Below are 23366 nucleotides of genomic sequence, written 5' to 3' on the forward strand. Positions count from 1 at the left end.
AGCGGGACCGATTTCTTTTGGTGGATTGATTACGTTTATTGCTCGGGCGCTTAACCTGAACAATGAGATGGCTACCCTAGACCCCTTACCTCCTCGCACAATTAACCTAAAATTTTTGAGAGACATGAAATTGTGCCGTTTGAGGAGAGAAGGAGGCTATATGCTTATGGTTCATGGTGTAGCCATCCCATCTGTTGTTTTACCTTGCACTAGACGTACAGATGTACGAGATGAAAGGAATTGGACCTACGCTTTAGATGCTCCACCTGTTTTGGGTCCTCTTCCTCCTAACATTCCTGATGAGGCGGGACATGACACTGATGATGAATATGATCGGAGAGAGAGATCTCTTGTACCCCATGTGTCCCCCCATCATCCTTCACCACCACACAACGCACCATCTTCTTCTTCTGCAGGTACCACTCCTGACTTTTATATTATGGAGGAGATGTGGCGTGACCACATGGCTAGAGAGCAAAGGCGTGACGACCTACTCTCTACCATCCAACAACAACTGGCGAATAACATGAGCTTCATGCAAGAGTCACAGCGGAGGACAGACAGGTCCTATGACACTGTTCTACAGTCCCTGCAAACGATCACAGATACACAAGCCCGTCAGCAACACTACCACCAGAGACACATGGCACTCATTGAAGCCACTCAAGGTTCCATTATGGGTAACCTTCGAGAGGTGAGGACCGCTCAGGATGCCCTGCAGGCGATCTTTAGTACATGTTTTGAGTAAGGATGCGGTGACTTGGGAGAACTTTGCGAAACATCAGTATCTGTTTTAGCACCATAGACTTCGTAAATATAGGAACCACTCCCGAAACCCCATATACCATGGCCTTTATCATCATTTCCGTATAAGTCCTCAATAGTTTATTTCAACAATCAGCTCCGGCCTACACATCCTCTACGTAGGGGACCGATGCAAATAAGTGAATGATCCAGCAAAACAAAAAAATAAAAGAAAGCAAAAAGGCAACTTCGGTATAGGTGACCCTCACAAAGTCATTTAAACCAAAGAATTGTAAAAATTTGCTACAAAAAGAAAAAAAAGAAAAAGATAAGAAAAGGAAAAGAAAAACTTACCCACTGTTAGTTGGTTCAGAGGTATCTGACACTGAACTCGATAGGGCGGTGTAGCAGTGTATTCATTACCTTTAGATTTATTGACTAAATCAAAAGCAAAGCATACAAAGATAGAGTCGCCACCGCACTTCTATTTATCCAAAGGAATGGCTAGAAAGCGAACAAAAACCTAAGAAGTTTTGCAAAGAAAACTAATAAAAGGGGTACAGAGATCTGGGTAAGGGGGTAATTATGCAAAGGGAAGGTGTTAAGCACCCAATGCATCCTAGGTACTCCTAGGGAACCCTTTTCACAACTTGGTGTAAAAAGTATTATTTATGAAAATATTTATTGTGCAAACATGAGAGAAGAATGTACAAGTTAATTATTTTTGTGTTTGGATGGATGAATCCATTGCCTACGTGCCTTTCATGAAAGATAAGGATCAAAATGTCGTAGTTCGGCTAAAAGATTTCCAAAAGTGAGTGGATTGATTTTAAACAAAAGCCCTAAGGTCTTTCATTATCAAAGGGAGAAAACTCGACGTGAACCAACAATCCACCATGCGAGAACAACTTCGACATACTAGAGGGGTTAACCCTGTTATCAGTATGGAAGACTTACAATTCGATCACTAAGGATGCGGTGAGATTCACATCAACCACTAAGATAAATCAGATCTACAGCTAATGCATGAAAACTTGATTAAGAAAGTGGACAAGGCCACAAAAGCAATTGAGTGAGTGAAATTAACCAATTGGGAGTATTCACAAAGAAGTCAAGGTTGACATAAGATTCAATTCAGAAGAAGTATTGTGAAAATGAAGTTTGAAAATCAAAGGCTTAAGGCCTAGGTTTCTAGTTTTGAAAACGAGTGAAAATGTTTGCACAAAAGTTTTCTGGTTTGGGTTAAAATGCAAGTGGAGGTTGTAAGGGAACAAAAGGTGGGGATGAGGAGCAAAACTTCATTAGGAGTTCCTCTCTTGAGATCATATGTAGATGATCCAAGTAAGTACCATCCTTTGGAATAGGCAACAAAGCAATAAACAAATAAGCAAGTTCAAAAAGAACAAAGTTGGAAATGGAGTGCCAATAAATGGTCTTACGTCCAACTCCGAAAACAAATGGGAAACGGAGTGCCAATAAATGGTCTTACGTTCAACTCCACAAAGCAACATGGGAAACAGATAGCCAATCAATGGTCTTACATCTAACTCCACAAAAGAAACAAGATAGGAAACAGATAGCCAATCACTGGTCTTACATCTGACTCCACAAAAGAAATAAAACAGGAAATTGAGTGCCAATTAATGGTCTTATATCCAGCTCCCCAAAAGGAACAGGAAACAGATAGCCAATCAATGGTCTTACATCTGACTCCTCAAACAAAGCACATAACAAATGCAAAGACAATATGCAAAACAATATGCAAAAGAAAACACAAGCAATTACAACAATCAATTAGCACACTCTATACACAAGCAAGAGGCTCAATCAAAGTTGGGCTTTAGTCAAGGGGTCATATCAACCTTGACAAACAAGCGAATACTGTTATGGGTGTTCAGGCTCTTAACCTCTGACATTGACCGTCAGGGTGAACAGATGAAATGGGGAATGAGGATTAGACCTCATAGCTCTTAACCCTGGTCAGGGTGAGCTTGAATCAAAGAAGGTGTGGGAGTCCAGAATGAGGAACTCTATTCCACATGACTGACTCTATGTACAAGATCTTGGGTGTTTATTCAAATGCATCAGCACGTAGTACATGGCACAAATATAAACAATCACAGACATTGAAGGGGATTGATTGCAAATCCCTTCTATCTGCCAATTGCCTCTTCACTTAGGAGGACTTGAAGTACATGGCACAAATATAAACAATCACAGACATTGCCTCTTAAGGAGGACTTCAGCCAAATGCCTGCCAAACAGGAACGACAGGGCTTCTAGACTACATGGAGTTAGAGAGGTTACCTAAGTGGTAAACCAACCAGAAGCAAAGCAAAGTTCAAATAATGAACTTAAAGCAGCTAAGGTACCTGTATGAAAAACTAAACAATCAGTATGATATTCAGACAAACAACCAACAGATAACAACAGTCAGACATTCCCAATATGCACAACATGTAAGCCATAAACTCAATGGAGTTCACCACCAAAGGACCTACAACACAATCAAAATTAGTCAACCAAAGTAATTTGCATCTCAAGTATTGAGAGCACATCATCCATTAGAACTAATTGCTTGAACCTGAAAGGCAAAGCTCAAATTGTGAGTATAAACCACTAGTCCAAAGACTAGGGTCAAAGGTGAAGCAAAAAGTCAAAACAGCCACCAATATTCAACATAAAGCTCATTTAATCAAGTAAGAACATGTCCTAAAAAGGACCAAGTCTAAAGCATCAAGCAAAGTCATTACATGAGCAAGATATGGCAAAGGCAATTACAAAGCACACCATTGGTCATCAAGAATGAAAATTCCATATTAAAACAGAAATGAGTCAAACAATCATGGAAATTTATATGTGCACATAACATGTCAAACACAATCATCATGCCAAAAATTAGAATCAACAGAACTCAATTGACCTAGAAATGAAAATGCACAAGTATGACATCAAATTGTGTGACACACATTGTCACACCATACATCCATGTGCCTAAAACAGAGATGAAAAATGATAAAAATGCACAACCAAGCCTCAAAAATCATGCAACGTGTTGGGAACCAGCATACCAAATTTCAAATTAATTGGCCAATGTATGAGCATTTCACAATAGACTGAATGAAGCATGTCACATTTGCATACATGTCCAAAGAAGCCAACACAATTAAAATTCCAAAAATGATAAAATCATGAAATCAGCATCAGAAAATAATAGCAAAAAATTGGAAGTGATTTGGATTCATTTTCAATTTATTATGATTTTCGGAATTTGGATAAAAATATTGAAATAATGTGAAATTAATGTTGAAAATGGAATTTGCAATGAAAAATGGAAATGCAACATATGAGGATCGAACCAGGCATCACCAAAACACGGTCGTTTGGACTAAGGCAATCAAAAGGAAAATGAAATGCGCTCGCTGGGAATCGAAGCGAAGTATGGCGCGCTAGAATCAAAACGCAGCCGTTTAAATAATTGACGTGGCAAGCCAGTCATCAAGTCAATGCACACAAGGCTCGGTCAATGAAACGAGAGCCAATCATTTGGCCAACAGGCGCTTGCAAGGATGCACACACGGACAAAACCCTAGCCAACTCACATCAGTTGCAGACGGTGGCTCATGCGGTGGTTTCCACCGTCTTCTTCATGAAGACGGCGGAGGTACAATGATGAACACACAATTTTTTTCCAGAATACAGCAAATCATACATCAATGGAAATCTCATTCTATGAGGAACACAGATCGAGTATTATCTAGGCCTAATTCTCAATGAATCAAGAGAATCGAACAAAAACAATATTGCACACAAACTTTCAACTCTGCATAACTCAGTCAATTCTCAACCATTTTTCATGAATTTTATATCAGCGTGATCAGCATGCAAAGATCTACCTAAACATGTGCATAAAAAGGAGAATTAAGAGGTTCGAAATCCCTACCTCTTGAAGAGCAGAATGAGGAAACAAGCGATTCAAGCTCCAAAAGTGTCCAGGTCCACTCCTATATTGATGTTATGAAGCTTTATGTAAGAATTGAAGCTTGGAAAGGCCTGGATCTTGATCAGATTTCAACTTCCATCTTCATGTTCTTGAGCTTGCATAGCTTGATTTCTGCTCGAATTCTTCAAATCAAAGCTTGATCTACACTCAATGATGATCAGAGAACAAGAATATGCAATAAAATTCAGATGCTATGTGGAAAAATTTCAAGTTTCAATTGAGAGCAAAACTGGAGGGAAAGAAAAATTTGAGATCTAGAATGTGATGTCATGAACAATTCTGTTATGATTAAGGCTTTATACTATGTGCTAATCATGCTGAAAAATTAATTAAGCAATGGTTAATTGGAGATTAGTGAGAATAAGGTGTATGACCAAAATTGGAAAATGTGAGGTGCCATGCAAATTTGGACGTGAACAGTACCATGTGGGGGTGTAAACTCACTCAAAATCATCTCATTAACACAATGGCAATGGTATTTAGCTCATGTAATGCACCAAATTTGAATTTCCAAATTTCCCTCCAAAATGTTCATGAATGAGCAAATGGTCATGTGATGAAATTTCGTGCAATGTAATGAATGATTTGGAAATTATAGGTCATGAGAAGCAATATGCAAAAAGAGGCACTCAAATTGGAGCTTTAGAGCAAAAGTTATGGCCTGTTGAAGTTCCATGCACACTTGGCAATCATTTGACCATAACTCCTCAACCATTCATCAGATGCTCATGATCTTGGACTTTTTGGAAAAAGGAGAGAGAGATCTTCAACTTTCATGTTGGAGAAGAATTCATTTGAAGCTTCCTTGATGTTGGAAAGTTGAGTTGAATTTGGTCCAAAAAGTTGCAATTTTTGGAAACTTGAAATTATAGGTCACTTTCCATTTTTGGAAACTTTTGATTTGGCTTCAAATTCTTCAATGTAGATGTTTGAAATGATGAGTAAGCCTTGTTTGAAAATGAATGGGATGAAGAAAATCAATTTCCCAACTCAAAACCTTCAGTTGACTTTCAGTTGACTTTCAGTTGACTGGCATAGGTCCTTAGATGACCTGAAAAATATTCTGATGAACCTGGGCCTCAACCACCTGGGGAATTTGCTCCAAAATGAACCTCTAGCTCATATAAGCTCAATATAATGATCAAATGATCCATATCTCAATGGAAACCTCATCTCTTGCACAAAGGATTCACTTGAATGTGCCTTGACCTGTTGATTGCTTAAGCTGCAAGTAACAAAGGTTAATGACATATTTTTGCACATTTTGGTTAGTGATTAAAAGAAAAGACATGATATACAAATGCAAGCAATGCTTGGTGATCAAGAACCACTCAAAATATATCCCACCCACAGGTAAAGGAGCACAAGATGCTCAAAGATCCTTGAGGCTATGCAATGTTATGATATGATGCCATGAGGGATCTTAGGGTCAAAAATTGGGGTCTTACAGGCGGATTACAATCCGATCCCCCACAACTACAGTTGGGTCCAATAAAAGGGTTTACACATATTTATGTTCCAGAAACCCCATGCTCAGATCATAATCACTAACAGGCCATTCTACTATGAAGCATGTACGGATAACGAGCTTAATGTGATTGCGCCTGAATGCAAAGGACACAAAAAGAGATGAAGAGGCAGGCCTAGGTATTATGGGATAATATGGGTTGGTTAATATAGGAATGAAGTTTATGTCCGTATTTGCGGATTAGTGTCATCATGATACCCTTAGTTCACTCAGTTAGTATCTATCACTGCATCCCAACTTGAACTTAGAATTTTTACCTGAAGCACTCGTTTACACCAGTTTTTCTTTTATGAGATTTTTAATGTTTTGCTTGAGGACAAGCAAAGGTTTAAGTGTGGGAGAGTTTGATAACACTGAAATTTACCGTATTTTCGACTTCGATTTCACATGCATTCTAGTTGTTTTATTGCTATTTTGTTGTGTTATTACTATGTTTTTCTTTGTTTTCAGGTTTTTACTTTAATTGGAGCCCCGATCGAGAAAAGGAGCGAAAAAGAGCCAAAAACCCTAAAATTTAGCATTTTGTACTTGTGGCCTCCCCCATGGCTGGCGCCATAGACCCTTCCATGACGTGTCCAAGCTCAACTACCCTCAACTGCCACGTTCCCCACTACTTCCATTAAGGTGCCTCAGAATGGTCTTGTGGCGGGCGCCATGGCCTTATGGCGGGCGCCACAAGAGGAAAAGTTTTCCCTCTCATTTTCAAGTTGAAGGGCATCCTTGTCATTTCCATCTTTTTACTTGCTTATAAATAGAAACTCGAAATCACTTTTTCAATCATCTAAACTTAGAACAAAGGCAAACTTAGAGCAACTTTGTTTCACTTAGGCATATATTCAGTATTTTAAAGTGGTAATCGCTTCGCATTGGAGTGTTACCACAATTGTGTAATCGAGTCTCTGATAGAGTCTGTAATCGAGTTTGGAGCACTTTGGAAGGAAGTTAATTCTGCCACCATTTTCATTTCTGCTTTGCAATTTGCTCAACCCTCCGATTGGAGCAGGTTTTTATTACTTGTCTTTATGTTATTATTTTCCCGCACTCGCTTTACTTTGTTTATTTCCTCGCACTCGCTTTAAATTATTTATTTTCTCGCACTCGCTTTAAATTATTTATTTTCTCGCACTCGCTTTAAATTATTTATTTCTCGCACTCGCTTTACTTTTATTTATTTTGCTCGCACTCACTTTACTTTTATTTATTTCCTCGCACTTGCTTTAAATTATTTACTTTCCGCACTCGCACTACTTTTATTTACTTTCCGCACTCGCACTACTTTTATTTAAATTAATGCACTTTTACTTTACCATGTCTAACTAAATTTATAAGGTTAGAATGTAAGGATCGTAATTGAACCGATAGCCCGTACAATTGTTCGTAGAAGCCGTCCAACGTCTATCTAAACTTAATTGTTTTTAACTATTTCAAAAACAGTGAAAGCGCTTTGTGTAGTTCATTAGGAGTTTTTAATTTAAGAAGAAAAGAGATTTTAAAACTATTTTCGGACGCGTTTATAAGTTTAGAGTTTGGTTCGTAAGAACCTTTTTTGGTTAAGAAATCTAGGTTATAATACTTTTCAACTTAGTCAAGATACTATATTTCTTAAAAATAGGTTTACTACTCTAACGCAATGCGCGCCTTTTTATAAGTGACAATAAGAGGGTTTGATTAGGGAGTACAACTCGGTTCTAAATACGCGAAAGCGACATTTCCCGTTAAATTAGTTTTTTTCAAAGTAGGAAACATTGCCCATAAGTAGTTCTATTAGCAAGTACCTTGATTATTAACTGATTATGTGAATTACATTCGACCCTGTCTTTATTTATTAAACTCTATTCAATACTTTACTTTTCATTGCACACTCTAAAAACACCTATTTTGATTGCCTTTGATAAACACCATAACAATAGATAACGATAGATTGACACTTGGTCTCTGTGGATTCGACAATCTTTTATATTACTCTGACGCATTCGTATACTTGCGAAAAGCACACGCATCAACACATCTTACATAAATTTCGGAAACACTAGACTGAACACACGGCCACTACGGGTCACCTTTGCTATATTCGTAATATTTACCACTGAGTCTGCAAATGGAAGAGGAATCTCTTTACCATTCTCTATCATAGTGGCATTATACTAGTATGGCACAACTTTATCAGATGAGTAGGGGACGGGTCCCGCTGACCGTTTAACCAACGGCGATATCGATCTATTAACATAATTGTTGTTGATGTTGTCATATTGAATAACTACCCTCTTAGGGGTCTTGAATACTTGCCCTACCTTGGTTTGGTTCTTTTAGCTACTTTTATGCATATCTTTAGTCATTGATTTAGTAGTAGTTTATTAAAAATGTTTGCAGTGCTTTGAGAGGATTTAGTTATGTTTTCATCAGAGCTGTTTTAGTTCTCCCCCTTTTTGTCAGAATCAAAAAGACATAGCAAAAAAGGTTAATATAGATAAAGAGGCATTTACAGATAAGCGCATATAAGCACAGATAAGTAAGGAGACGACAACAAAACAGAGAAAAGCAACAAGAAAATAGCCTAGGTGCCTAACGGTTTGGAGGCGGAGGCATCCTATGGAGCAGCTGGGACATCATGTTCTGAATGTTAACATTGACAGAGTCCTATTGATCCAGCCTGGCCCGAACTATCTATTGTTTTTTCTACAGTTCCTCTAGAGTCTTCAGGACCAGAGGGACGAACCCAGAGTTGGAGTGCTCCCCCTGAGTCAGTGCATCAGCGTTGGCTTTGGCAGCAGCTTCTTCAGTAATATGTGTTGTTTCTTTAGCGTCGACTTTAGCTTTTGCCTCAGCCTCAGCTGCAGCAGTAGCCTTTGCCTCAGTTTCTCTAATTCGTTGAAGTTCTTCCTGACGAGCTTTCTCCTCAGCTTCTTTCTTTGCCCGTCCCTCGGCTTCTCTGGCTAAGCGCTCTTGAAGTCTAACCCCAACATCTCTGACAAAGTCGTTGCGGACCTGTTTAGAGAGGCCTTTCAGCTTGAAGGCTTCAGAGGTCATCCAACTTATCACTCTGTTCCAGTGGATCCTTACAGCAGAAGGATCATCGCTGATACCAGAATTGATGGTCAGAGACTTGACCTTCTTGATTGAAGACTATGCAAAAGCCTATATTGATTCTTCAAGGGTAGGTAGGGTAGTATCTGGTTCAGTGGAAGAGGTTGGGGAGGGTGGAGAGGGTGAGTTGGGGGCACTTAGGTTCAGTGTGGGAGTTGCGAGGTCAATAGAAGTGGTTGGTGGTGTAATGTCAGATGGTGACTGTGAGGAAGGTGCATGTTATGGGGTTGGTTCAGATGGTGCTTGGGTTGGTTGTGGTTCATAAATGATTGGTTGTTGTGCAGGTGGTGTTTGAGGTGATTCAGATGTGGTTGGATGTTCAGGAGGTATGGAAGTGACTTTTGGTTCAGGTTCAGGGTGTGATGGCTGTTGAGAGGCCATAACACGGGCTTGTAGATGAGCCAGAGTGGCGGATTGGGGGTCAGATGGTTCAGTATCAGAGGAGAGTTCGTAGTAAGGTGGGGATTGAGGAGACGGTGATGATGATGGTGAGGTGGTTTCATTCAGCATTTCTGCTTCTGAAATTGGTAATGTTGTGGTGGCGAGGTTGAATTTCAGAGAGGGTGGGTTAGAAGATCTGGTGGTTGAGGGAGAAGTTTCAGCAGAGGTGTATGTGAGAGTTGTTTGGGGAAGAGAAGAAGAAATTGGTTTAATTTTGACAGAGCGAGGGAGAGATACAGACTTACCTGGAGAGCCAACCAGAGGAACTAGGGGTCTTGATCTAGAGGGTTCTCCCAGCTTAGCTTTCTTTGCATTCTTGGACTTCTTAGAGGGTTCTCAAGTCCTCTTCATGAAGTTGGGGGGTTGCTCAGGTAGCCTGTCTACTGAGAATTCAGATATGTCAACTCCTTAATTTGCCAAATCTTGTAGATAATAGGCAACTAACTCTGGAGGGTCAATCTTGGAGAACAGGTAGAGTCCATTTGGAATCTCTTTCTTATCCTTGAGGGTTTCCGAAGAGGTATCAAGAGTTGGTTTGACTCTGACTTGGTCAAAGATCCCCATGCTCTTCGGATTTCGAGCATTCAGCGGTCTGCCAATGTCAATGGTGACGTCTTCCATGAGTCTGAGCTGAATTAGGTGATCCACGAGGCCAGTCTCGATCAATACATCTGATATCATCCTCCCTAGAGGGATGTAGTTCCTTGTCTTCATGTTGTTTTTGGTGTCTTTAACTGAATCTCTGAGGTACTTGAAGAGGAGTGCAAGTAGACACAGTTCCAGACCATTGTGAATACAGTACAAGATACACTTCTAATCTGTGTTGATGTAGACAGAAGAGTTTGAAGCAAGACGATGATGGATGGTGGCTAAGATGATATTCAGCCAGACCCGGAGGTTCTGACGTAGCTCCTTGTTCTTCGAATGCTTGCCTTCAGCACTATGTTGGAAGATGGTAGGGTTGATTTCGTGGGACAAGTATTTTGCCCTAGGGTTTATGTTGTAGATGCGTCTTCCTCCTGTCTTCTCCATGTTCAGAAGGGGTGCAATTGATTTTTCAGTGTTGACTATCTTGACTCCCAGAATGTAGGAGACAATGTAATGATCATCTGAGTCTGCGAAACACCAGAACTCCTTCACCAGATTCGTGTACACAGGGCCATATAGGCGTTGAAAGTAGGTTTCCCACCCTTGCATTTTCAGTTCTTCAGCGAGGTTGACGCCATTTCGCTTCATGTTTTCAAAATCAACCAAGGATTCACAGAGAACTTCAAGCTTCTCAAAGGGAGTTGCTAGATGTATGTGGGGCTCACGATCGAGGATGTGGGGTTCCTTGTAGACTGGAGTTGAGACAATGCCGATGGTTGCAGTAGTCTATTGGCTAGAACTGGGTGCTTGCTCTGTTGAGTTAATTTGTTGGGAGAAATTGTAAACTAATTGTTGCTGGGAATCCATGACAGTTGAAGATGATGATGAAAGTTTGAAGAGCTTGAAGAAGACTGCAGAAAGCTTTGACTGAAGATGAAGAACAAAGAGAGAGAGGGTTTTGTGAAGTCGTGGGTGTAAAGTGTGCAAGTGTAGATTGTGAAATGAATATATACATGATTAGGGTGCATGCAAAACGACAGCAGAAAGTGAGTTTAACAGTTAAGAAAGTTAATGCAGCACGCTAACCAGGTAAGCACGTTTGGAGGAGAATGATTACTATCAAGGATGGATGTCTAATCCCCAAGTCACCATACTGCTCGAGGAGATATCCAGAGTCTATCTCTTGATTTCTGCTAGACAGTTCTCTAGAAGTTCCAAGGTCAGACGCAAGATGTACCACGTGTTACTTTATCTGATCTTCAGGAATACAAAAGGGTTGGATCTTGAAGATTTCTAACTTAGATGACTTCTTAACTGGTAGTAGCATCAGAGTCAGATGCAGATTCCATGTGTTTGCTTCAGAGTCTTATTTTTCTATTTCAGAGGCACATTTCATTCTGGACAATTTTGAATGTTAAGATTTTTCAAGATAAAAGAGAATTTATATTCAGTAAGGGGCTTGGTAAAAATATCAACCCATTAATGGTCTGTATCAATAAACTTTAATATTATTACCCCTTTCTGAACATAGTCTATAATGAAATAATGTTTTATTTCTATGTGCTTAGCTCTAGAATGCAAAATAGGATTCTTACTCAAACAGATGGCGGCAGTATTATCACAGAAGATAGGAACGTTAGTCTCAAAGATCTGAAGATCTTCTAGTTGATTCTTCATCCAAAGCATCTGAGTAGTGCATAGTGATGCATATATATATATATTCTGCTTCTGCAGTGGACAGAGCTATGGTTGATTGCCTTTTGCTGTTCTAGGATATCAGATTCTTTCCTAAGAGCTGACAGTTCCCAGATGTACTTTTACGTTCCATTATGTCCCCTGCGTAATCTGCATCATAATAACCAGAAAGTCTATACTCTGATGTTTTCTCATACATCAGGCCCAAGTTAGAGGTTCCTTTCAGATACCTGAGTATTCTTTTAATAACTGTTAAATGAGATTCTTTAGGATCTGATTGGAATTTGGCACAGAGACATACACTAAACAGAATATCAGGACGTGTAGCAGTCAAATGGAGAAGAGATTCTATCATACCACGATAGAGCTTCTAACAAACCTTCTGGCTAACTTCTTCTTTTTCCAGAATGCAAGTTGGATCCATAGGTGTCTTAGCAGGTTTGCATTCCTCCATTTCAAATTTCTTCAGAATGTATTTTATGTATTTACTTTGGTAAACATAGGTAGCTTCTTAAGCTTTATTGATTTGAATTCCTAGAAATAACTTTAGTTCTTGCATTAAGCTCATTTCAAATTCTGCCTGCATTAGCTCAGAGAATACTTGACATACAGAAGGATTAGCTGAACCAAAAATGATGTCATCAACATATATCTGGCCTATCATGAGGTCATTACTAAATTTTTTACAGAAGAGTGTAGAGTCAACTTTTCTTCTAATAAAGTCATGTTCCAGAAGAAAATTGTTTAGTCTTTCATACCAAGCTCTAGGAGCTTGTTTTAAACCGTATAATGATTTCTTTAGTTTAAAAACATGTTCTGGACGATTGGAGTTTTCAAAACCCGGAGGTTGATTGACATACACTTCTTCTGATATATAACCATTAAGAAATGCACTCTTGACATCCATTTAATATAGTTTGATTGAGTGATTTACAGCAAATGAAACAAGTAAACGAATAGATTCTAACCTGGCGACTGGGGAAAAGGTTTCGTTGTAGTCAATGCCCTCTTGTTGACTATACCCTTGTGCCACCAGTCGAGCTTTATTTCTAACAACTTCTCCTTTTTCGTTCAATTTGTTTCTGAACACCCATCTGGTTCCAATAATGTGAGTTCCTTTAAGCTTTGGAACAAGATCCCAGACGTCATTCTTGGTGAATTGATCTAGCTCTTCTTTCACAGCCAGAACACATTCATTGTCTTGGAGTGCCTTATCATAGGAAGTGGGTTCGATTAGAGATACTATTCCTAGAGGAGTTTCTTCAGATACTTTGAATGTTGACCTAGTTCTGACAGGTTCATCCTTGTTTCCCAGAATTAAATCTTCAGAGATGTTGGGATGACTCCTTGATTTCTTCTGGATGATTGTGGTTTCTGATTCATCTGGCTCTTGTCTTTCAGATACTTCTGGTGATTTCGTCTTCTCATCAGAACCTGCAAGAGTAATCTCCAAATCTGCAAGTTTCTCAGCTAGCTTTGACTTTTAAGGTTCAAGCTTATCATCAAATCTAACATGAATTGATTCTTCCACAATTTTGGTTTGTGTTGTATACTTTGTAGCCTTTAGAGCATTCTAAGTATCCTAACATAATACCTTTTTGTGCTTTAGAATCAAACTTGTTCAGATGTTCTTTAGTATTGAGAATAAAACAAGATCATCCAAAAATATGAAAATAAGAAATGTTGGGTTTTCTTCCCTTACACAGTTCATAGGGAGTCTTCTCCAGAATAGGTCTTATAGAGATTCTATTCTGAATATAACACGTTGTATTTACTGCTTCAGCCCTAAAGTGCTTAGCCACATTCGTTTCATTGATCATGGTTCTGGCCATCTCTTGGAGTGTCCTATTCTTCCTCTCTATAACTCCATTTTGTAGTGGAGTTCTAGGGCAGGAGAAATCATGGGATATTCCATTAGAGTCAAATAGTTCCTCAAAAAATTTATTCTCGAATTCGCCACCATGATCACTTCTGACTCTGATGATTTTAGAGTTAAATTTATTTTGCACTTTAGAACAGAAGCTAGTGAATACAGAGTGAGACTCACTCTTGTGCTTTAGGAATTTTACCCATGTCCAGCGACTAAAATCATCAACAATATTTAGTCCATACTTCTTTCCATTGACTGACGCTGTCTTAACATGTCCAAACAAGTCGATGTGAAGAAGTTCCAGAGGATTAGAGGTGAAAACAATATTTTTCTTTTTAAAGGATGTTTTAGAAAATTTCCCTTTCTGACATGCCACACATAGAGCATCTGAAGAATACTTTAGCTTGGGTAGACCTCTGACTAACTCGAGTTTATTTAGCTGAGAGAGTTTTCTCATGCTAATGTGGCCCAAGCGTCTATGCCATATCCATTGCTCTTCATGAACAGACATCAGACATTTTACATTTTGTTTATTTAAGTCTGAAAGATTTATTTTGTAAATATTTTTTTTTCCTCTTGCCAATGAATAGGAATGTTCCATTGTTCTGATTTATTGCTTTACATGTATTTTGATTGAAGATTACATCATAGCCTTTATCACTTAATTGAATTATTGATAACAGGTTATGCATTAATCCTTCCACATAGAGGACATCAGATATAGAGGGAAGGGTTCCATTACCAATAGTTTCGGAGCCTCTGATCCTTCCTTTCTGATTTCCTCTTAAACCTACGAAGCAAGCATCTTTAAGTTCCAGGCTTTGGAACATATGCTTTCTTCCCGTCATATGTCGTGAGCATCCAGAGTCCATATACCATGATTGGTGTCTTAACTCTGTTGCATAAGATATCTGCAACATAAACAATCTTATCCTTTGGTACCCAAAATCATTTGGGTCCTTTATGATTAGTTTTCCCAGAGTTTCTTAGAACTTTAGGTTTTCTAGCATTATCAAAACGTTGTGCTTGTGTATGTGTGTATTGATAAGAAAAAGGAGATTTAGGTTTGTCATATGTGGAAGATTTATCTTCACCAGGGACATACCCTATTCCTCTTTTATTATTTTGACTTACTCCATAAGTCATGGATGCCATTCTGCTTCTCTCTATCCCATTTTTCAGAAACTTTTGAAAATATTTTTCATATTCATGTATTACTGTGTTCGAAGTTTGTGGAGCTTGAGATAACACTTCTTCAAGTTTTGAGCATTGTTTCTTTATGGAGTCTCTTTCTAATATCAAAGTTAGGTTTTCATCTTTTAGTTTTGAAACTGTCATCTCAAGTTTATCACATTCTTCGATGGTTTCTTCAAGAACCTCTTTTACAACTTTAAATTTTTGCTTAAGTTTCTGATATGAGTTTAGAGTTTCAGAAAGCCATGATTCAAGGTCAGAGCGAGAAAGATCAGAAAATACCTCTTCAGAGTCAGATTCTCCATCTGATGAATCAGATCCACTGTCGTCCCAGGTGGCCATCAGTCCCTTTTTAGTTATGAATGAACTTTTCTTGAAATTCTCTCTTCTAGAGATTTCTTTCTTCTACTTGGGACATTCATTTATGTAATGACATGTTTCCTTACATTAATAGCATGTTATATCTTTATTTGACTTGCCTCTGGAAGTTGATTTTGAGCGTTCTCCCTTGGGTCTTGGTCTTCTGAAGTTATTATTCCTTTTTCTCTAAAGTTGTTTTACTCTTCTGGTTAAAAGGGATAATTCTTCTTCGTCGTCAGAGTCTTCCTTCTCATAGTCGTTATTGTCTTCCTCTTTAACCTGGAAGGCTTTGTTTCTATCTGGTTTGCGTCTTTCGGATATGGACTTTAGTGCTACTTACTCGATCTTCTTTTGAGGTTCATCTTCCTCCAGTTCTATCCCGTGGCTTCTGAGTGAACTAACGAGTTCTTCAAGGATGATATTGGTCATATCTTTTGACAACTTTAAAGTTGTGGCCATGGGTCTCCATTTCTTTGGCAAGCTTCTAACAATCTTTTTTACATGATCCGCAGTTGTGTAGCCTTTATCCAACACTTTGAGTCCTGCAATTAAAGTTTGAAATCTAGAAAACATTACCTCTATGGCTTCATCGTCCTCCATTTTAAAAGCTTCATATTTCTGAATTAGAGCCAGAACCTTTGTTTCTTTGACTTGAGAATTTCCTTCGTGAGTCATCCTCAGGGAGTCAAGTATTTCTTTAGTTGTTTCCCTATTGGTGATCTTTTCATATTCATTGTAGGAAATAGCATTGAGTAGTATAGTTTTGGCTTTGTGATGGTTTTTGAATTCATGCTTCTGACCATCTGACATTCCGCTTCTCGGAATAGCAACAACAACTTCTGTAACAGGTGGTGTGTAGCCTATTGTGACAATATCACATAGATCAGCATCATAGCCCAGAAAGAAACTTTCAATTCTATCTTTCCAATAATCAAAATTTTCCCCATCAAAGATTGGAGGTTTAGCATTATAACTATCTCTTTTATTGGTGTTGGCCATAGTATTTCTTACGTTGGATCTCTCTACATTGTTAAGTGTTTTATTAGAAAATCAATAATAGAGTCGTAGCTCTGATACCAATTGAAGGTTGAGAAAAACAAGAAAGGGGGTTTGAATTGTTTTGGAAATAAAAACTTCTTCAAAAATCAGACATACACAGAATAAAAAGAGATGACACATAATTTTATACTGGCTCGCTTGAAAATCAAAGCTACTCCAGTCCACCCGGCCAAGGTGATTTCGCCTTCCAAAGGGACTTAATCCACTGATCTTGAAAGATTATACAACCAATCGTCTAAGAGAATAATCTCTCAGCCCTCTCAAGTATTCAGACTACACAAAGTCACTTGAGGAAGTATTTTTAAGCAAGAGTATAAATTGTAATGTAATGTGCTACTAACAAACAAGCAAGAATTACAAAATTGTAAGAGCAATAGTTTTTCACGTAAGAATAACAGCTCGTGAAATATAAGAGAGAGTGATTGAGAGTTTTCATATATTGTGTGTCTCAGGTGTATCTTCTTGTGAAGTATTCCTATCTTTATATATTCGTTGAGAGGGACCGTTGGAGTGATGACAGGATCTTGGTCATTGAAGAGTGATAAATGTCATTACTATCATTGTTTCTTCCTAAAACAATTTTGCACGCCTCATTATTTCATTCTCGAAATACTTTCTTTCTAAATTAAGATTTCTTTTCGGTTGCGCGTTCTGAACTTGTGAGTCTGCATCAAAGTCTTGATATATCAGAGTTTGTCTTCAGAGGTTGGTTATGTCTTGTAGCGGGGTATTCTTTACCATTAGAGATATTGACTAAATCCAAGGTAAACCATACAAGTCGAGTCTCCACCACACTTCTATTTATCCAAAGGAATGGTTAGAAAGCGAACAAAAACCTAAAAGTTTTATCGAATCAAAAACTAGTAAAAATATCAGAGATCTGGGTAAGGGGGTTGGTTATGCAATGGGAGGGTTTTAAGCACCCAAAACATCGTAGGTACTCCTAGGGAGCCCTTTTCATAAGTGTTGTTCTAGTCTAATGGGTGAGGTATATGTAAAGTACTATTTACTAAAAGGAAGGTTAAAATAAAATGACTCGCAAGGATGTCGCATCCACTACCTACGTATCTCATCTGAGTATGAGAATCAGAGTCTTCGTAGCTCGGCTACCTATGGGTTAAAGAGAAGTGTGCTCGGTAAGACGTCGCGTCTTATGCCTACGTATCTCATCTGGAATGAGAATCAGAGCAAAACGTAGTTCGGCTAACTAGGGGTTAAGGATTGCCATCTGAATATGGACTTACAAAAGAGGACACCAGCTCTGTCAAATGAGGGTGGGCAATGTGTTCAACGTCCTAGCAGTAGGTGTCGCAGCTCGCTGAATCGAGTCTTAGGCAGTTACCTCTTTGCAATAGAACGGATTGACATGCCACAACATCGGAGACGCACGGAAGGTCTAAAAGTAGGGAAGCTCTGCTCTAGAGTTGTCATGCAATATGGACCTATGTGTTAGGATTTACAAAGGGGAACATCTACCTAATGTTAGCATGCAAAGAATAAGGGAGTTCTACCTATATTATCATACAAAGGGTTCTACCTAATGGGTGCTACCTAAACGGAACAAGAGTCGACGGATGGAGCGCGGAGAGGAGTTACGGATAAGGGTAGATGGCGATGCCGGGGGCAATCGACTTACAGGTAGATGGTGATGCCTGAGGCAATCGACTTACAAGAGGATGGGTGAATGTGTGCTGGTTCTGTTAAGTTTTGAAAATGATTACTCGACGTTAGATCGAGCTTTTGATCTTATTTTGAAATGGTTATCGAATGTTCGTTTTAATTCTTGTATTAACAGGTGACTAAAGAAATAAAGAAATAAATATTATACACTTAATGGGAGAGGGGTACATTTGTTATGAATGGGGATTGTTCATGGCAAACAAACAATAAGAATATACGCCTCATACATCATACAAGTAGGCAACAGTTATCAATCAGATCGGATAAATAAACAATATATAATCAAACCAAAGAATCAAATAATGGAGCATTTAAACAATGCATGGGAGTATGAACATGTTAAATAATCAAGCAATAGAAAGCATGAATGAGAGAAACAAGTATAAAAGATAACAGATGAATCAAATAGATGAAAATATGCACACGAAGGGTCCACTAAATAATTTAATCAGGAAATGAGGTAAGGACCAAATAAAATCAAGGTAAAAGGCCTCTAATACATGGCATATGAGATGAACAAGGGAGGATCAAAAGATCTCTTCAAATTTCCATAAGCAATCCCTAAGTCAAACATCGATCATAAAGAAGTCAACTGAAAACTCAAGTCAACTTAAAAAATAACAAATAAATAGAAAATTATTCAAGAAAATTATGAAAAATTAAACTAAATAAGGTGGAGTCAGGACATCATCATCCCCCAAAAAGATTTTAAAAATAATGAAAATTGGCACGTGAATTAATAAAAAAAAACATAGGTCAAACCAAAAGTCAATTAATAAGACTAGGTTAGAAATAAATCAAGAATAAATAGTAAATTAATCAAGAAAATTACGAAAAATTAAACTAAATAAGGAGGGGTCAGGACTTCATCATCCCCCAAAAGGATTTTAAAAATAATGAAAATTGGCACGTGAATTAATTAAAACAAAACATAGGTCAAACCAAAAGTCAATTAATAAGACTAGGTTAGAAATAAATCAAGAATAAATAGTAAATTAATCAAGAAAATCATTAAAAATTAAACTAAATAAGGTGGGGTCAAGACATCATCATCCCCCAAACAGATTTTAAAAATAATGAAAATTGACACGCGAATTAATTAAAACAAAACATAGGTCAAACCCAAAGTCAATTAATAAGACTAGGTTAGAAATAAATCATGAATAAATAATAAATTAATCAAGAAAATTATGAAAAACTAAACTAAATATGTTGGGGTTAGGACATCATCATCCCCCAAATATATTTTAAAAATAATGAAAATTGGTACGTGAATTGATTAAAATAAAACAGAAGTCAAATTAAAAGTCAACCAACCAAACTAGGTCAAAAATAAATCCAAAATAAATTGAAACTGTGAGATAAAATTCCGAAAAAAGGTCAGGTTGACCATGAGACAGTGGTCAACCTTCATCCCAAAAATAAAATGTTAACAATAATCTTAAGTCATAAAAATAAAATCCATAAAAAAGTGTGTTAAAATGGACCATTTAGAATAAATAATTAAAATAAAATATTAATATTAAAAAATACGAAAATAAAAATTATATAAAATTAAATAAAACGTTAAGAAAAGTGAAAAATATTTTTGGGTAATTTTATGGACGAAGAAAATATTTTAAATAAGAAAAAGAAATACGAAAATGGAAGGATTAATGGTGATGAACATGGTAAGCAAGCGTAGATATATCAAAATATGGCCATGGAAGAGATGATTACCTAATGGAAAATAGAAGTGGAATGGAATCTGATATATGATAAAGCTTTGCCTCCTCGCCACAAAACTCCAATGTCCCTTTAGGGTTAGAGTTTCAGCTTCTTAAATAGGGTGGATTAGGTGTTCTCATGGGCTTTTTAATAAGTGATTTATCCATAAGAATAAAAGTGTGAAGTGGGGTGTAAAATATTGTTATTTTGGGCCAAACTTAAGTGAATGGATGTCCAATGCGTGGCCAAAAGAGGTAAAAAAAACGTGATTGGTTTGTGCAGCATGCTTAGAAAATCTGATTGGGCCAGCCAGACCGAAAATCTGCCTAGAAAATTAAGTCATGATGCCCACTTTAAATGAATGTATCTCTCAAACCATGGATACAAATGAGATGATTCCAAAAGGATGTGAAAAAGGACACGGCAAGGTACAATTGTTGTGAAGAAAGTATTTTCATATAATGCCTTGAAGTGCAAGAAAACTGGCCAAGAAGTCTTGACAAATTTTGAAGATTTTGGACTTAGAAAATTTTCTAAGTGTTCTAAACAAATGTCTCACTTTGACTAAGCATAACTTTCTCAATTCTAATCCAAAGGGAGAAAACTTTATATCTCTAGAAATATTGGAACAAGAGGAACAACTTTCATGTTGGAGAAATATTAAAATGGAGCTTTTATCTTGATGCAAAATGGGCTTAAAGTGAGTGCAACGATCATGAAAACTTCCCCTAAATGGAAAGTCAACCATTTCCAAATTAAGTAACTTTTCCAATTCCTGATTAAATGATGAATCCATGATCCAACCATGATAAAATTTCACATGTAGGATCCCGTAGGCATGGATTTTGAGATTCCACTCTCAAAATGTCAGGAGTTGACTTTTCTGGCCCCACAGTTGACTTTTTCCAAACTGTCTGATTCCCGATTCCATTGATCAATTGAAGCACTTCTAGCTCAAATAAAGAGCTGATTTTTTGTATGTAGACCCTTGTGGACATATGGAGGGCCATGGAAAAGAGTCTCACCCAATGAATCAGATATAAACTGATTTTATACCAAACCCTAGTTTTAGAGCAAAATGATCAGGAACTGATTGCACTGATTGCCAATGGATCTTTCTGAGATAATTGTGAATCTTCCTAGGCCAAGATGCCTCTCTAATCATGACATGGATGAGCTCCTCTACTTCCAACCAAACATTTCCTGTGGCAGGTAGCCATGAAACCCCAATTTCTAATTAAATCCAGTTGAACACTCTGATAGCTTTGAATCCTTCACTGATGCACTGAGGACCATAATAAGATACTTGGACCCCCCTGAGACCCTTAAGACTTGCATACTTAGAAAATGAAGTCCAATTCTCAATCTTGCTTTGTGTGGGCTCCTTCTGTTAAGGAGTGATCGATCAAAACCAGATCTCCATGTCACTAATGCAGTATGCAATGAGTATGACCTAATATGATGCTAATGAAGTGTAAAACATAATTCTTTGCTTCCAGGAAAAATGAAGGGTAAATTTTAGGGTATTACAGCTGCCCCTATTCAATCAACTGGAAACACGAAAGTAAGATAGCAACGGCTTTCGCACTTTCGAGGTATCAAGTGATTGAATACGATAAAAGCCCGAAAATTTACACTGAAGTGAAAAAAATAAAGTAACAATGCCTGTCAGAATCGGCCAAGAGGTGGTCTTGAAAAAGAATCCGTCTGGTACGGTGAGAGTTGGTCTGAACACCAAAACAAGGAATGTTAGCCTGAATACCAAAATAAATGGTAACACAGAAATAACCATGACCTGAATGCCGCTCATCAATCTGAATACTGGAAATGACTTCGATCTGAGCATCGGAAGATACTTGATTATCAAACATCGGTCTGAACACCGAAAAACTGGCCTGAATGCCACAAGTTGTATCGACCTGAATGTCGAAAACTTCTTCGATCTGAACATCGGAAGATATTAGATTATCAAACATCGGTCTGAACACCGGGAAACTGGCCTGAGTGCCACTTCGGTCTGAATACCGGAAAACTAGCCTGAATGCCACAAGTTGCATAGACCTGAATGTCTGAAACTTCTTCAATCTGAACATCGGAAAACTGGCCTGAATGCCACTTCGGTCTGAATACCGGAAACTTGGCCTGAATGCCACAAGTTGCATCGACCTGAATGTCGGAAACTTCTTCGATCTGAACATCGAAAAACTGGCCTGAATGCCACTTCGGTCTGAATACCGGAAAACTGGCCTGAATGCCACAAGTTGCGTCGACCTGAACGTCGGAAATTTCTTCGATCTGAACATCATAAAACTGGCCTGAATGTCACTTCGGTCTGAATACCGGAAACTTGGTCTGAATGCCACAAGTTGCGTCGACCTGAACGTCAGAAACTTCTTCGATCTAAACATCGGAAAACCGGCCTAAATGCCACTTCGGTCTGAATACCGGAAACTTTCATGCCTGTCAGCATCGGCAGAAATAGGGAAAATGATAATTGAGGCGGCGCATGGGCCAACAACCCCTGCTGGGAATAATAAAGATAAGTCATGAACAATCTTCAGTCTGAGTACTAGAAACAGCTTCTGGCTTATCACTTGGGATACCGAGAATGCCTTATGCTTTACTTGCGTATGTTTGAATTTTTTAATGGCGTAATGCTCCATGAAAATGGAAATGCTACGCAATTTGGGAGGATGCAATGCAATATGATTCTACATGCAGGGATGCGAAATGCTTGATTAGAGAGAACGCCAAGCTGAGGCAAGGAATTCTGCTGGGGAAATGATCACCATCTTCTGGACCCTAGCAAGGCCGTTGGAGATGCACAACAAAAAGAACTCTGTGGGGAAATGACCCGCCACATAGTGTTCTGGCAAATAACAAAATACCGAGGCTCTGACTAGGGAGAGAGTGGCACTGAAAACTTGCTGCTGAGGAAAGCGATAGTGGTTCTGGTAACCATAATTTGCGAGAGAGACGACTCAACAGGGGAAGCAAACACCGATACGGTATCGAGATTCTGCTTCAAGGAAATAGACCATGGGTCAAGATCATCGATCTGGCATCGAACTCTGAGGAGCAGCCGCTTCTGCTGGGAAGATACAGTCTGGCACTATCGCTGGGGATATACAGTCAGACATTGTCAACTCCGCTGGGGATATACAGTCGGACATTGTCGACTCTACTGGTGAATGTATAATCTGAAACAAATGCTTGGGGAAGTACAGCAGTGAGAGCCTGCTGGGGATTGAAGAATCCAACGCTCGGACCAGCTCTGCAGGGATAAGATACCAAATTCCAACTGTTGAGGAAAAACATTCGCGATCATTTGATGGGGACCTTCAGGAAATGCCCCGAGTGTACCTGTTCTGAATAGACGATCCAAAGCACTTAAAATTTACAGCAATTTTCAA

The sequence above is a fragment of the Lathyrus oleraceus genome, chromosome 2 (genome assembly GCF_024323335.1).
Source record: "Lathyrus oleraceus cultivar Zhongwan6 chromosome 2, CAAS_Psat_ZW6_1.0, whole genome shotgun sequence".
Classification (NCBI taxonomy): domain Eukaryota; kingdom Viridiplantae; phylum Streptophyta; class Magnoliopsida; order Fabales; family Fabaceae; genus Lathyrus; species Lathyrus oleraceus.